General features: G+C 37.1%; 1 long non-coding RNA gene across 1 annotated transcript; it reads right to left on the minus strand.

Moving 5' to 3' along the window:
* Positions 1–2,454: 2,454 nt before the first annotated feature.
* LOC142179401 (uncharacterized) lies at positions 2,455–6,798 on the minus strand. Its single transcript, XR_012707411.1, has 2 exons — positions 6,419–6,798; positions 2,455–3,049 (listed from the first exon to the last, which is right to left on the minus strand). It is a non-coding gene; the product is annotated as an uncharacterized LOC142179401 (long non-coding RNA).
* Between the last annotated feature and the right edge of the window lie 3,790 nt (positions 6,799–10,588).

Genomic DNA, 10,588 nt, shown 5'->3' on the forward strand with positions numbered 1-10,588 from the left:
TTTTAAGGCATCCCAAGTCACCGGTTTTAATCCCTGAATCGAGGAGAATATGACTCTGTCTATTTAACAGTCTGCGCACCAGAAATCCGGATAAGGAATTCTGTTAACCCGGGAGAAGGTGTTAGGCATTCCCGAGTTCCGTGGTTCTAGCACGGTCGCTCAACTGTTATATTCGGCTTGATTATTTTTGATTTGTTAAATACATTTTTATTGCATGATTTTATTGTTACCGCTTCTATTTAGATTTAAAGACCCTTCTTTGAATCGAATCACGCGTACGTATATTCGTGTTATAAATTATATTTTTAAAACATGCGGAGTTGTGTCACGCGCACGTGTACACAATAATATAGATAATATTTTTATTAAAATAATTATTTTCGAAATTATGCTTTAAATAAAATCAAGAACATTCGCCCTTTGGTATAATTAAGTAGTGAACATCACATCTCGGGTTTTTATGAAATTAATAATGATATTCTCCGAGAAATCTCTTTTTAGTAAAAATTTGCTCGAAGTTGCGCGAACGCATAATCCGAATCGCCTTTAGAAGTATAATCAAGTCACGCGAACGCATCCTTAATTATGCAAATATTCTTGACAGTAATATAAATTCTCTACAAATGTTTATTGCATCCATCTATTTTTAAATGTAAGAGTCATGAGAAATCACTATTTGAGATGCCTCTAAATTCCTTGAAAAGAATTCACAATTCATTAAGTGTTGACCGCAAATTATATTTTTACGTGTGAATTATATTCCTCAAAAACCATGAGTTTAAAGAGTAAAATAAAAATAAAATAAAAATAAACAACGTGTGATTAATACTACCATTTTTATGGTAAATACAATATTTATCTACCCAAAAAGCGAATTGCGTATAAAACTTAGGAAAACAATTGATTTAATAAATGAAGTAATATTTTTTTTGAAGAATTTTCATTGTTATATTTGGAGCAAACGCTATTTACACATTTTTTGACTTAAAATGTTACAATCTATAAATGTCATCCTTCTTTTACACCACTTGTTTTTAGTCTGAGGTTATAATTGTTTGGTTAATTTTGCTTACAAAGATTGAGTTTGAGATAAATAAACCAATTCTTATATTCTGCCTATGCGAATACTTTGCAAAAACTAACTCTATATTTTGTAAAAAATCATTGACATTATTTCATATATTAAAAGAAATGAGTTGATCACGTTCCTAAAATAACTAAGCCATTTGTTATTAAGAAAGAGAACTAATCTACCAATTGATTTAATACTATATTAACCAACTAAAACAAAACTGAAACTTAAACTAATAAAATTTAAATGAGTAGAAGACATCCTTATAATTCCAAATTTCATTTACTTGCCATGTTGAAGCTCTTCACAACATGAGTTTAAAAGACATGTACCGGAGATGAATCAACGAAGAACTTTGATTGTAAACAAATCTGTCCGAGCCTCGACCAAAGCTCGAACAAATGACGACGAAGACGAAGAGAAGATGAAGTATCTCGTAGCTACTGCCGCGACGAGCAGCAGCAGCAGTCCGTCCAACACCTGCTGCGACGAGCAACAGCAGCACGACGTCGAGACAGCAGCAGCGGCGGCGACAGGCAGCAGCACAGCGCGGACAGCCATGGACGACGACATGGTCGACGTCGAAGCTCGTCCATGGCTGTGTTCATTTGGTTGTTTGGTTGAGACAGAAGCAGCAGCGACGAGGCTTCGAACAACAGAAGGAACAAACAACGGGCTGGTCGACGCACAAGCAGAAGCAACTGGTGGCGACGACGGACTGTTTTGCCGGAGAAGATGAAGCTCGACCAAACGACGACGAACTAGAGCAACAATGGTGGACGAAGAAGATGAAGTGCTTGGGCAGCAGCTGTTTGGACGATGAGGGTGTGTCGAAGAAGAAGGTAAAGGGCAGCCATGGATGCTTGGTTGGAGCTTTGGAGGAAGAAGAAGAAGATAGGAAAGGGGGGGGGGCGGATGGTTTAGATTTTAGGGTTTTCTTCTTTTAGTTTTTGTTTTGTTTTGTAAAATGTAAGACAAAAGGGGTTTGGGTCTTTTGGGTTATGGACTGGGTCGACCCAGTTCGAAATAGACTGGATCGTAGGGAAGATTGGGCCATTTTTTGGGCCTATGGCTTGAAATCGAAGAAGAGACCCAATTCCGACTTTCTTTATATTTTCGCTCTTTTTTCTTCTTTTATTTCTCTAAAACTAAATTATAAAAATACTTAAACTATTATTAAGAATTAAATTAAGTTATAAAAGCGCAAATTAACTCCCAATAACAATTAACGCACAATTAAGTAATAATTAAGCATAAAATTGTATATTTGGACATTAAATGCTAAAAATGCAAACGATGCCTATTTTTGTAATTTTTAATTTTTTGTAAACAAATTTAATTAGTAACAATTATAGAATTAAATCCTACATGCAAATGCGACATATTTTTGTATTTTTTTATTAATTTAACAAATAAACAAACACAGACAAATACAAATAATTATCCAAAATATCACAAAATTTCACACCAAGGAAAATCATTTTATTTTGAATTTTTTGGGAGTAATTCTCATATAGGGCAAAAATCACGTGCTTACATCATCCCAAAAGACGTCAAAACTATCCTGTGGTCCAAATCTAGCAAACAAATAATCCAAGGATATCCAGAACTGCTCGAGGCATTTTAAATGTTTGTTATCGTTCAGGCCCAGGTCGCTGAGGATCTTGTCCTAGAATGGTCTCGGGGAAGTATCATATCCTTGCCTATATAGTTTAAACGAGTGAGACCAGACATTTCTGCCAAGGTAGGGGTCATCTCACACTCCCCAAATCTGAAAACCAAATTTTGCGGATCCCAATAAGTCAACATCGCCTCCAAAGTCTGCGCGAGGTATGATATAAAGAAGGGAAGTGAGGGTGCCCAATTTCTGCATTAACTCATGATGCTCTAACAACGAAAATATTTTCCACCACTTGATTAATTTCCTAGGAATCTTTACTACCATCAGCACTTTGGATCGAATCAGCGGGTCCATACCTGAATGAAGAAACATGGTTAGCGACTCGGGACACTATGTGACACCACAACATTTCCTGGTGGACAAACGCAAGACACGATTTGGCTATATTTTGCAAAATGGTCTAAGTGGCTGAAAGTGGCTATTAGTGCAAACTTGACAAATTTGACCCCTAATGCATGAAAAATACTTCATTTAAAGCTTACATGACTCCAACATCCCAACTAACATGGCCTTAAAAAATATTTTGCGGAAATGGCCCATTTTGCAAAAATGGCCGATATGGCCAAATGTGGCTAGGGATGCAAACACGACATGGATGGACCTTAAAGTGATATGACATCGAGTTATAGACTCAAAATCCTAAGACATGGGTAATTGAACCACTTTTGCAAAAATAACCCTATTCTGCAAGAATGGTCGATGTGGCCAAAAGTGGCTAGATACACAAGTTTAACAGGTTCTGGACCTTAGAATCAAGAGGACACTTTATTGTAGACTCAGGGATCTAAAACAGGAGATAACAAACTACTTTGAGAAAATACTCCTATTTTTGCAAAAAGGCCGATGTGGCCAAATATGGCTATACATGCAAGATTTGGCTACGACCCCGGAAGCCAAGAACCTAGGACCTACTAGGAAGACCGGACCCTATGTGGGTTGCCTACGTATTCCGCCCCAGGAGACGAGAATCAGGTTCGCGTAGTTCGAGAAGATGCAACTAATTTAAAAAAAATTATATTTTTTGTCTTTTTGAAAAATGATGAAAAATGTAAAAACTTTTGGATTTTTATTTTTATTTTTTTTGAATTTTTGGAAAATAATGGGAAAGTGTAAAATCTTTTTTGGATTTTTCATTTTTAATTTTTGAAAACTATGAAAGAAAAATGCCAGTGGACCCTACTTGCTTCATTTTTCACCCATTTTCCAAGACATCGGTCCGTCAAATGACCTTTTTACCCTCATAGATACAACATTTAGCACATAGGATGATTAAATGTCATTTTGGGCACGGGCCCATTTTGACAAAATTTGGACAGGCTTCCTACAAAGGGACACGGTACCTGGGATCGAGCCCTACTAGGTCTAAATGACATGATGCAAATAAAAATGACCTAAAGGCTGACCTAAGTTTGGGGTTCATTAACAAGGCAATTCGGGGGAGTGTATGGTCGATGGTGTCTACTCAAGCTTTCCACCCACTCCATACGTTCGACGCCCCCCCCCCCTCCTAAAATAAAGGTGACTCAACGAAGAGTTTGTGTACGCGACGCATACTCCGAGACTTGTTGCAGAAAGAATTGACCGGGTAATGCATATGATGACAGTTATAAAGCAGTTAACACATAAAGCAAAACCGTAAACACATAAACAACTAGCAAATAACAAAATATAAAACATAATAAAAATTAAGTAAAGCTAATGAAAAACATAAAAACCTCAACCAAATATTCTAAAAGCCAACAAAATCAAGTACTAGCTCGAACCCGGAAATCCCCAGTAGAGTCGCCAGAGATGTCACACCCCTTTTTCATTCCAAACCTCACTAAACCTTCTTAAAATAATAAAAAGATTTAGTAAAAAGCTTGAAAAGAGTTTTCAATTTGAAAAGTGACAAAAATTGTATTCAAAAAGGAAAACTCAGAGTCGCCACCTGATATTTGATTTCGGTGTGTCAAGTCACCGTTTTTTCAAAAATAATTGTTTTTATTTCAAAACACTTTGAACTCTAAAACTAAATCTACACCAAAGATTTGGGTAAGGGGGTTCATTTGACTCGGGGACAAGGTGTTAGGAATTCCCCGAGTCCCGTGAAAGTCACGGTTGCATACTCGATCTAGTTGTCTTTTAGACTATTTGAATTGAGGTAAAACAATCACAGAAAAATAAACACACAAAAAGGCTCGAGGTCGTCCCCACCTAATAAAAATAAAAAATAAAAATAAACTACTACAAGCTGTACTTTTGGCCTCCAAATTCAAGTACTATGAGGCATTCCCCGGAATAAAATATATACAAGTCCTTCGGGGCATTCCCCCCATAAATTTAACTAAGGGAACGACCTCTCGCCTCACAATTAACAAAAAAGTCCTAAAGTTTGCATATCCAAATGTTGTCGGCCTAAGCATGCTCCTATCGGAAGATGTAATGAAAGTAAAATGAATAAAATTGAAAGAAATAGAAATTAATTTCATGCTCATTCCCTTCTTAATTTTAGGATATGAACGAATCAATTACTAATGGGCTCGGCCTTTTCCCACTCCCACAATCCAATTCATCAAACAAACACGAGCATGACTTCAGCAAAGCAACAACAATGTTTGAGCAAATAACAACCAAACAACTAACACCACAAAATCGAAGATACCAAATTCAAGAGCTAAAAGGGTGCACGAGAAACATGCAGCATGTGACAATATGAATTGCTAAACAAATTAGCTCAACTTCATTAGCTCATTCCGGTTCAGCTAAATGCACTTTCCCTTTCTTTTAATTCAGAAAAAGTGAGGGGGTACAGTAAGGCAAGAAAAGTTTGATGGGCAAATATCTTTCCACAGGCTACATCTCGATAGAAAGAACAAGAAAAAGTTCAATCAAACTAAAATATATATTGAAAACTTACTTCAATATTTATACTACTCAACATCTCATTTAAAAAAAAAAGAGAGTGACTCCATTTATTAAACAACAAAATTCAGTCCAGTCCTCAATCTGGCCTTAATAACAGAAGGTGTATTAATCAAAGGCAAGAAAATGATTAAAATCTCCAATGATTCATACTATCAAACTTTCATTATCCAGTGATCAAGAAGTACTCCCTCAAGTCAAGAAATATTCAATCAATTCCCCGTTTACCTTAAAATCCCACAAGCAAACAGTTGGAGTCACAACCTTAAAAACCCTTTCAAAAACTGATTTGAAAAGAGAAAAGGCACATAACATATGCTGATTATCTCGTCAAGTAGCTCTAATAGCACAAGCGACATAGAAGCATAAATTCAAACACATATCCGCGTCATTTGACCCTTTAAACGAGTCCATCGGAGAAGAATAAAGCAGACTAAAACGACACACGTAGCGACACGAAGCAAAGAGAGTGGCACATTTCAAGAATCCATTCAATCATAAACAGAAGCCTACTTTAGTCGATCGTGTTAGACTCGAACATATTCTAAGATTATAAGACGTATGCACACACAGGACACAGCAGAACACATGATGGTGTAACTTAATCCAGACTTAATACTATCTGAAAATCACGAGATTCTCTCTGTTAACGCCCAGATTCGATTATTTATCTCTAAAACATGTCAAGCAAATTCAAACTTCTAAGTCCATTTTATCATACTTCGAATCAACATTAACAGAGCAAGAGAATAAAGACGAACCTGGAAATTAAGCTTACGATTAATTCTGTAGGAATCGATTACAACAGAAGAGGATTTGGTGACGAACTTGAGAATGAAAACAGCTACTGAAAATCCAGAGTCAACAATGAAGTAACAGAGCAGGAAGCCAGCTCAGGGAACGCGGACACGAACACCTCAACTGGCGAACAAATCTTCAGCACTCAACAACACTTCAATCGAATCCCATGACGGAAAATGAAAACAGAAACTGAAAATAATTTTTTTTTCGTTTTCTTTTTTTTTGTATTTCTGGAAGCGAAAAATAAAAATAAAAATGGAAGAATTAGATGAAAGCCTCAAGAACCCTAAAACCCTAATTTCTTCAAGTGCTTTTTCTCAATCTCCCCCCCCCCCTCCCCTTTTCTTTGTCTAAAGGCTCCAAATATATATCCTTCTCTCGAAGCTTCTTCTTCCTCAGCAAGAAACATGTGGGACCCTAAAATCAAATCCGAAAATCCCCCTTTCACAAACAAAAATCGAAAAAATGGAGACTTTGGATAAAAATCTTCATCCAACGGTTCCCATTTCTCCCAAATTTATTCAAGGGCCTCGGATTTGTGTTTAAACAAAAGAAATAAAAGAAGAAATCCGTATGAATTGGATTGAAATGATGAGATTTGTATGGAATGAGTGACGTGGAAGAAAGAGAGAAGAGAGGGGGGACCATGGGACTCGTTGAGGGTGAACTCGCCCGATTTCGACGAGTTGGAAGCCGCAAGAGCATGGAGATGGGGGTTGGGGGTACGGCCGAAGCTTGTATCTTTAGGTTTAGGATTAGATTGGGAAAAATTGAGGTTATATTTGGTGTGGGGGAAATAAGGTGAACCGTTGGATTTGGTGAATGGATGGCCGAGATTTAATCAGAAAATGGGGCGGGTTGGTGGGTATTTGGGGCGGGTCAGTGGGGTTAAGGAGAAAGGGATGGGCTGCCTAGATTTGGGCTTCTTCTATCCCGAAATTGGGCCACAATTTGGGGCTTTAACCCTTTTAAATCTACCAATTAAGAAAACTTAAACCTTTTCTTTACAAAAATGATTTAAAATTAATTACGATTAATTAAAGTAAAATATAACATACTATGAAACTATATATATATATATTATTTTTTGTATTTTTCAAGGATTATACTAAAAATAATAATAAACATATGAAAACCATGGCAAACTTAGCATAATACTACTATAAAAATACTAATGAACTTAAATAAATAAAAACAAAAAAGAAACACATCTAATAAGATAAATTGAGACTTTCTTTATTTTGTTTTATTTTAATTTTATGATTTGAAATTAAAAATAAAATAGGCTAAAATTACATAATAACTCAAGTAGATATTTTAAAACATAAAAATAGTAAAACTAACTTTAAAACTCTGTGAGTGAAAAATTAGCCCTTTTGGAAGATCAGTAAGCTCCCAAATGTCATTTTTTCAATTGCTGAAATCTCAACATCCATTGCCTCTTTCCATTTTGCTTTTTGAACAGCACTTTCAAAAGTTATTGGGTCACAATCTGCAAACAATGCAAAATGAGCAATTGTCTCATTGTCGATATTAATATCAGACGCCTCATAATCCATCATCCAAGCAGGCCTTTTGCGAGCCCGTCGAAGAGACTGAGCTTCATCAGCTTCTTCTGAAGTTATTTGTAAAATGTCAGCAGTTGTGGTAGAATTTCAGCTACCATTACAGTAGATTTTCTGAATTTTTAGTCATCGTGGCTGCATCTTCGACTACATTAACAAATAAGATTGGAGTAGGCTGTTGTATATTCCAATCCCACTTTCTTCATCAAAAACAATATCTCTGTTGATCACAATCTTCTTTGTCTGTGGATTGAACAATTATATGCCTGTGATGCTTCACTAACACCGAGAAAAACACGCTTCTCGCTTTTGTCATCAAGCTTCTTCCTCTTCTTGACTGGGACATGTGCATAGCAATACAACCAGAAATTTTAAAGTAATCTACAACAGGTGTCCTTGCGGTCCATGCCTCCTCAGGAGTCATATTTTTAACAGCAAATGTTGACTTCTATTCAAAATATGAATGCTCCAATTTGTTGCTTCCATCAAAACGCCTTTGGAACTCTTCCTCGAGCCAGCAATCTTTGAACCATATTGAGAATGGTTCTATTCTTCCTCTCTGATACACCATTTTGTTTGGTGTACATGCTGCTGTGTGAGCTCTTTTCGAATGCCATGAGTCCCACAAAATTCTTCAAATGCCTTAGAGCAATATTCGCCTCCACGATTTGATCAGAGGCTCTTAATGGTTCTTCCTGTCTCATTCTCCACATGAGCTTTGAAATTTTAAATACATTAAAAGCTTCTGATTTTTTCTCTAAAAAAATATATCCAGGTCTTTCGGGAATAATCATCAATAAAGGTAATAAAATACCTTTTGTCGTTGACCAACACTCAGTAAATCGCTTTTTAAGTCAAAAACATATAACACATTAGAAATTGTTTCCACAAAATCATTCTTGGTTTTAACCTTGATGTCATCTTTTCCCGTTGCATCCATAGTAGAACAATCATCAAAACTAACTTTTAGAACGGAAGCCTTCATTTAAGTAAGAAAAACAAAACTCCCATTCATGTGATTAGTGCAGCCTCTGTCCCGATATCGAACATCTAGCTCGGGTTCCTTCGCTACTTGAATTGACATCAACAAGGTTTCCCCTTCTTTGTTCTCTGTGTAATTGGACTTCTCTTCAATTGTTTGTCATTAGGCAGCCTAGTATAATATTCAGATGCATAATGACCAAACTTATGACATCTGTAGCACTCCACCTTGAATTTGTGATGCTCTCGGCCTCTGTCTTTGCCTTGAGATTGGTTACTATTGGCTTTGAAATTTCTGCTAGAATCTCTGCCTCCATGATCACCTCTTCCTCTACCCCGACCTCTACCTCTACCCCTTCCTCTATAGTTGTTGGAATGAGTATTAGTAGAAGCCTTCAACTCTTGCTCCTGTATTGTGGAGTTTTTGTTCATCTTTTGTTCGTGAACCAGTTAGGAGCTTTGTAATTCGTCAAGCAATAAAGCATCTATGTCTTTTGACTCCTCAATGGAGCAAACGACATAATCATACTTTGACGTTTCAGAGCGCAATATCTTTTCAACAATTGTGACATTGTCCATCTTCTCATCATGGAATCTCATCTTGTTGCATATCTCCATGTTTCTAGCAAAGTAGCTAGTGACAGATTCTCCTTCATTCATCTGCAAAGTTTCGAAGTCCCTCCTCAAGACCTGAAGCTGTGCTCGCTTCACTCTTGTAGAACCTTGATACTTCTTTTTCATGGTATCCCATATATCCTTGGAAGTTCTTTGCGAAGAATAGTTTCCAAGATGGGACGCTCAATAGCCTGAAAGAGATAATTCTTCACCTTTAAATCTTTCCGCTTTTTTTTGCTTCGAATACAGTTTTTTGAACATCCGTCAAAGTTTCGCCTATTGCTGGCGCTTTAATGCCATCCTCAACAATTGACCAATACTCTTTTGACCGCAAGATGTTTTCCATCAGCATACTCCAATGATCATAGTGACCATCAAAACGGGGAATAGTTGCTTGCGCAATATTGCTCTCTGAAGCGAGAGATGAAGAATAATTTTTTTTGGTAAACTCTCTCTCTCATGGGTGTTTCTCTATTTTCTAAATCTAACCTTGCTCTTGATATATCTGATAAAATGGAGCAAATAGAAAAGTAGACAAGATGGGATTTTTTAATACAACTCACACTTTTATTTGCAACAGAAGAAGCCATTATATAGGCTTTTACATAGACTTCATGACTACTCATGAAACCCACAAACCCACTGCTAAACAAACATTAACTAGGACTCCTAAACTGAAGCAAACCACCAGTTCTCTGATGCTCATACTTTACTTGCTGACAATTTAGACATCGAGCTACATATGCAACTATTCTTGATCTCTCGCAGATGGCGAGAACACGCACCCCATCTTCAGCTGGACAGCAGCCGGATCCCCCAAGGGCAGCTCCTACTTGGGGCAGAGGTCGAGGTCGTGCCAGAGGCCAATCGAGGCAGAGGCAGAGCTCAGCCTAGAGCTCGAGCAGCAGCACCCCCAGTGGATATGTCAACTAAAACCACTCGTTCACTTCCTAATAACTAGGAGCTGAC

The sequence above is a fragment of the Nicotiana tabacum genome, chromosome 1 (assembly GCF_000715075.1).
Source record: "Nicotiana tabacum cultivar K326 chromosome 1, ASM71507v2, whole genome shotgun sequence".
NCBI classification, from domain to species: Eukaryota; Viridiplantae; Streptophyta; class Magnoliopsida; order Solanales; family Solanaceae; genus Nicotiana; species Nicotiana tabacum.